Source organism: Myxocyprinus asiaticus, chromosome 34 (genome assembly GCF_019703515.2).
Source record: "Myxocyprinus asiaticus isolate MX2 ecotype Aquarium Trade chromosome 34, UBuf_Myxa_2, whole genome shotgun sequence".
Lineage (NCBI taxonomy): Eukaryota > Metazoa > Chordata > Actinopteri > Cypriniformes > Catostomidae > Myxocyprinus > Myxocyprinus asiaticus.
In genome coordinates this window covers 16353799-16360282 of record NC_059377.1, presented here as the reverse complement: position 1 = coordinate 16360282, position 6484 = coordinate 16353799, and positions in this window count along the sequence as shown.

Sequence of the window (6484 nt, the reverse complement as noted above, 5' to 3'; positions counted from 1 at the left end):
GTCTTTGTTAAATGAATTTAATATATGTTTGTCACCCCGTAGTTTATTATTATTATAATTAATTTATTTTCTGTTGTGTTTTAATTAGTATTTGTACTGTTTGTGTCAACTGTCTGAAAACTAATTGAATTGTTTTGTATTTTTGAAATCCATTAATAAAAAATAAAATAAATAAATAACAAATTTAGACAACAACCTCCGCGGCTCTATCATAGGAGAGAGCGTAACGGTCAACATGCGTGTTACGACAGCAAGTCACCGTTTGCGGATACCATACAAATGAATGGGAGAGCCGTAAACGATCCCTACCTGACACAAAATTGTCCGTGTCTTTTCTTATAAAACTAAAATTTTATCGTTGTAAACGACCCAAATACTTCATTCCAAAAGGATTTTTTTAGTTTACAACATGTTGAATGTTAGGGGACAGGTAGTAAATGCATTAAGAGATTAGTTGTTTTCTCACAAAAGCAGTTTATTCCGCATACTGAAGCGTCTACTCCACAGACGGAGAAAAACGACTGCCGCGTTATGCAATTTTATGCTAAACTTATAGGATTTTTGGTAAAAGGGCTCTGGTCACAGCGCTCTGTGAAAAACAAAACAAAAACAAAACACGTGTTTGGACATGATTTCTTTCTTGTTAGCGAACGATTACACTCAATAACAGAAATGTATTAAAAAGACACCTAGAATTTACTTTTGGCCTAGTTGTTAGAAATTTGTCAGATTATAAAAACATTTATCTAAAATAATATAGGCTTAATAATCAAAAGATCAAGACATCATTGCTAAATTGTTATAATGAGGTCTTTCTAGAGCCAAATTGACACATGAATTTATTATGTTCCATTTTTAACACTATTATAATGTCAGTAATAAAATAAATACAACTGTATTTATTTATTAAAATTAATTCAATTACATATATTTCAGCATGCATGTTTTGCTTTTTTGTGCTCTTTATGTGACAAGGTACAAAATAATAATAATTAACTTTATTTTTATATAGCGCCTTTAAAGGTAGCTTCTCACGGCACTTTACATTAAAAGACAAGCTTATAAGAATACAAAGAATAAAAACAAATAGTGTATAAACATGCATATGAAAACACAGTTAATAATAAAACAGAGTGCAACAAATAAAATAATCAAGTAAAAGCTGTCCTAAAAATATATGTTTTAAGATAAGATTGAAATATTCCTAAAGTCTATGCTTCTCTCATATCAGCTGGAAGCAAGTTCCACAATTTTGGAGCATAAGATGAAAAAGCCCTGTCACCAATAGAGTGGAGACGAGTACATGACTTTATGTAAGAGAGTCCCAGTTTACATGATGTTCAAAACTGTTACATTGTGCTTATTGAATACATCATTCTCCTATTACCCACAGCAGTGTCAGCACAGTTTCTTATTTCAGCCAATTGTTCGGTAATTGGACATGTTGTCTTTGGATACATTCTTTTCTTTGTCATTTGTCTTTGAAATTTTGTCTTTGACAATGTGTGTTAAGCTGTCACTGCCAAATAAAATGATTCTGGAGAAACAAGACATGTTTTGTCCCATTTTTTTGCCGGGGCCCACAATCAGCAAACCTCCATCAGTGCCTTACAGTAAGATTATTTAAAATGATTTAAAATAAGTTAATAATAATCTAACTTTAAGTTTGTCTGGTGACTCTGGTCAATCAACAGCACTAACTTAAGCCTACATACTGCTAAAAAGAGATGTAAAGTAGGCAAAATTTGCATTGTAAATCCGCTGAAGCACACTGACGGGTTGAAAAAACATGTCATTGCTTCTTCTATTTTGCATTTACAAAAAGCTTTGTAAACACCGCTCATTGGGATTCAAAGGAGCAATTATTCAAATGTACTTTGTCCCATTAAAAAAATAAAAAATAAATACTGATTGACCTATGCAGGTTTTTCAATGGTTGATGCCAGTGTCTAGTGAGCGTAGTAACTGGTTGCCTATTTAATGCAGAAATAATTACAATGTAATGATTGCTAATGAATATTTCACTCTCGCTGCTTTTTTTAAAAACATTTTTTTACTATAAATCTCCACTTTCACTTTAACATTCTTCTTTTGTTTTTGGCAATTCACATTATTCGTGCATAATGCCATCTACTGGACAGGGAGGAGAATTTATAGTAAAAAAGGACTTAAATATTTATCTGTTTCTCACCCACACCTATCATATCGCTACAGAAGACATGGATTAAACGACACTCATATGGATTAATTTTATGCTGCCTTTATCTGCTTTTTAGAGCTTAAAAGTTCTGGTCATCATTCACGTGCATTGTAAGAACCTACAGAGCTGAAATATTCTTCTAAAAATCTTCATTTGTGTTCAGCAGAAGAAACAAAGTCATACACATCTGGGATGTCATGAGGGTGAGTAAATAATGAGGCAATTTTCATTTTAGGGTGAACTATCCCTTTAATTTGCCAAGTGGACATGATTGTTGGAGGAGATCTCAAAATGACCAAATATTGTTTGATAATTTGGTCTATCACTATTAAGACTTTCAGTTTACAAAGGAAATGTTTGGGGGTTTTATTTCTTCCTTCTAATTTTAAGCATGCTCTCTCACTCATAACATTTTCAGGGCGCCTCTGTATATAAATAAGCAGACTTAATTTATTTATCTTTTGTAATCCTAATGAACATATAAGAACAGGACAGTGAAATGTACTGATTGCCTATAGTTAACCAAAGGCATGCTCCTTCATCAGTGGCTGAAGTATATTTACATTTACAGATGGTTTTGATTTTTTAGAGTCATTTTATACCTTGAAAGGGCAATTCTTCTCTAACCAAAAAAAAAAAAAAAAAAAAAAAAAAACATTTTATGCCAAATACTTAAATTTAATGAATCAATTAACACACATTCTCGATGTAAATTACTAGATTGAGAATGTATTACCTCTTACCCATAAATTCAATCAACATGCATTTTTATACAATAACATATAAGTAGCGCATAAATGGAGGAATTCATTACTGTATGTTGGCAATTTTTGGGGACATTTTTGTTACTTTCAGTGGTATTGTTGCCCTGAGCTGCTTTTTCATTTCTGACCCTGCAACCTACAGACAAAATAATAGAATCAGCAAAATGATTTGCATATCAAGGACCTTATCTAGTGTAGTGATACCCTTTACCTTTAGAACAGATTTCTGTCCTACTCTGTATGCTGCCATTCAAGTCCATTTAACTGTGTAGTTGTAGCAATTGCACAATTATTGAAGAAGACGATAAGATAAGCCTCTGTTTTTGGCAGATGAAAGGAGTGTCTACTTTGCACTCTGCGCTCTGGAATGACCCATTAATGTTCAATGATGATGATCTTGTGAGACCATGCAAGGCATCAGACTTTACCCTGGTTTTCATGAAAGTATTTATTAATTAGTTTATCATTATAGACAGCATTATCAGTCTGGCATATGGAAACTTCACTTGAAAACAGTGTACCGTTTAAGGTGCACCTAGCCATTGAAAATGATGTCTTTACCATTTAGTAATCATCAGACCTTGTCTTGTATAGACATCTGATCGACTACCATAAGATTACTGCCATTGAAGATCCCCATAATGGAGAGATTTTGAGGGCTGAAGGCATTATTTGGCTTTTTCTTTCATGCATAAACAAATCTGAATACTGAAAACATGGTGAAAATGACTCATCAGACCACAGTACAATTCATACATACATATTCCTAAATGTTACAGGCATACAGATATGGGCCTACAGTATGTGCGTTGACCTTGGACTGACATTTCTGTAATAAATTCCAGCTCAGCACACATTTTTTAAATGTGACTGGATCACAGTTACTCCTTCAACTAGTTACCTGTTCTGGCAGTTTGTGTGACTGGTCTTTTTGAGATATTTAGCAGGTAGCTCCCAACCGGATGTATCTGAACATTTGTCATTATTATTTAGATACTTCAAAGTTACATTTCTAGGAAGTTACATTCCCTGGCTTAGAGGACAGGAAAGGATTTTTTTTTTCTTAGTAGTTTTGCGTTCCCTCACAACAGGCTACATTTGCGTTCCAGATGAACGTCTTCCAGATGTAAACACACACACATCGAATAAACGTCTGGGTGACGAACTTGTGCTATCAGAGTTAGTAAACCATGGTTCATTTTCGAGGGTTAATCTTTCATGGTTTTACAGTAACCATAGTTGAACTACAGTATTTGTAGGAAAACTGTAACCACAAAATTATAATTTTTATTACCATAGTTTTCATTTTCATGTATTATTAGGCTACTATGTTTTAACCACAAATACCATATTGCGAGAGCATGTAAAACTAACTGCGAAGTTACGAAAAACTATTTCAGAAAAAAATCCCTCCCTGTCCTCCAAGGGGTTCCGTACATTTCTGCTTGTGTTTCTGTCATTGCCACATTTTACCACAAAGTGACGCTGCTGTCTAACTTTCAAGTCACTGAAAGGCTTTGGACTTTTTCTCAGAGAATTGCCATCTATCATACAGACTAGAAGTTAAATTGAATTTTATAACGTTACTTTAAAGAATAATAAAACTTATAAAACCGTTTTACCCCACATGAAGCACAGACATTATGTGAACTGAATGAGCATTATTTCCTTAAGGTTAGAACATATATGAAATTATTGTGACGCTTAAAGTGATAGTTCACCCAAAAATGAAACTTCTCTCATCATTTACCAACCCTTATGCCATCTCAGATGTGTATGACTTTCTTCTGCAGAACACAAACAAAGATTTTTAGAAGAATATTTCAGCTCTGTTGGTCCTCACAATGCAAGTGAATGATGAATTTTGAAGAACCAAAAAGCACATATAGGCAGCATAAAAGTAATCCATATGACTCCAGTAGATTAATTCATGTCTTCAGAAGCGATATGACAGGTGTGGGTGAAAAACAGATCAATATTTAAGTCCTTTTTATTACACTGTGTAGCAAATTTCTTTTTTTTTTTTTTTCTTTTTTTTTGTTCCTGGGTAGTAAGTGTTATTTCCTAATTGCTTATGCCTCAGAAGAACAGAAAATGGCTATTATTCCCCACAAACTTTGCTTTTGTGACCAGGACAGTGATATTTTGAAATGTACCTATTTCCAATGAGAAAATGGGCGAATTCGTGTCTTTTCATTCACAAAAAAAAAAAAAAAAAAAAAAAAAAAAAAAAACCATATGAATCCAAATGAACATGTATTTATCCTAAAGGATTACAACAGCATCAAGACCTTGCTGGACACCTTGAATTATGATGAGTACGGCTGGGAGGTCATTGGAGACTTCAAAATGGTGGCATTCCTAGTGGGTCTCCAAGGCGGTTTTACCATGTTTCCCTGCTAACTTTGCCTTTGGGACAGCAGGGACACCAAGGCACACTACCACAGGCAGGACTGGCCACAGCGGACCAAGTTCTATCTGGGGAGGAACAATGTCAAATGGGAGCCACTGGTGGACCTCCGGAAGGTGCTGATGCCACCACTGCACATCAAATTGGGCCTTATGAAACAATTAGTCAGAGCTCTAGATAAGGAGTCGGCAGCCTTCAAGTACCTTCAAGACTTCAAGTTCAAAGACGGTGTCTTTGTCGGACCACAGATAGAGAAGGATTTTGGATTCATATGTTGTTTTTTTCTGACTTTATGTGAACGAAAAGACACTAATTTGCCCGTTTTCTCATTGGAAATAGGTACATTTCAAAATATCACTGTCCTGGTCACAAAAGCAAAGTTTGTGGGGAATAATAGCCATTTTCTATACTTCTGAGGCATAAGCAATTAGGAAATAACACTTACTACCCATGAACAAAAATGGTGTTACCTAGTGTTATCAATCTCCACTTTCACTTTCACATTAATCTTTTGTTTTTGCTAATTCACATTCTTAGTGCATATTGCCACCTACTGAACAGGGAGGAGAATTTATGGCGAAAAAAGGACTTAAATGTTGATCTGTTTCTCATCTGTTTTTAACCACTGGATTCTTATGGATTACTTTTATGTTTCCTTTATGTACTTTTTAGACCTTAAATGTTTTGGTCACCATTCACTTGCATTATATGGACCCACAGAGCTGAAATATTCTTCTAAAAATCTTCGTTTGTGTTCAGCAGAAGAAAGGCATATACATCTGAGATGGCATGAGGGTTGGTAAATGATGAGAGAAGTTTCATTTTTGGGTGAACTATCCCTTTAATTTTACTCTTCTGTGAACGCCAAATACGACTTCATGGTGTATGCAAAAAATAAAACAATAATAAAAATATAACAATATTGGTATCATAACAAGAGAAGAAACTTTTGTGAGAAAAAGTATGGTTAAAAAAATAAAGAAAAAATTCCACACTGAGAATAGTAGGGAATATTGATTTGCGTGATAGTTGCGTGTCATCGGTGCGCAGCGCACATGCAGCATCAGGAGACCTGTGGCTCATCAGTGTCCTTTCACGCGCGTACATCAA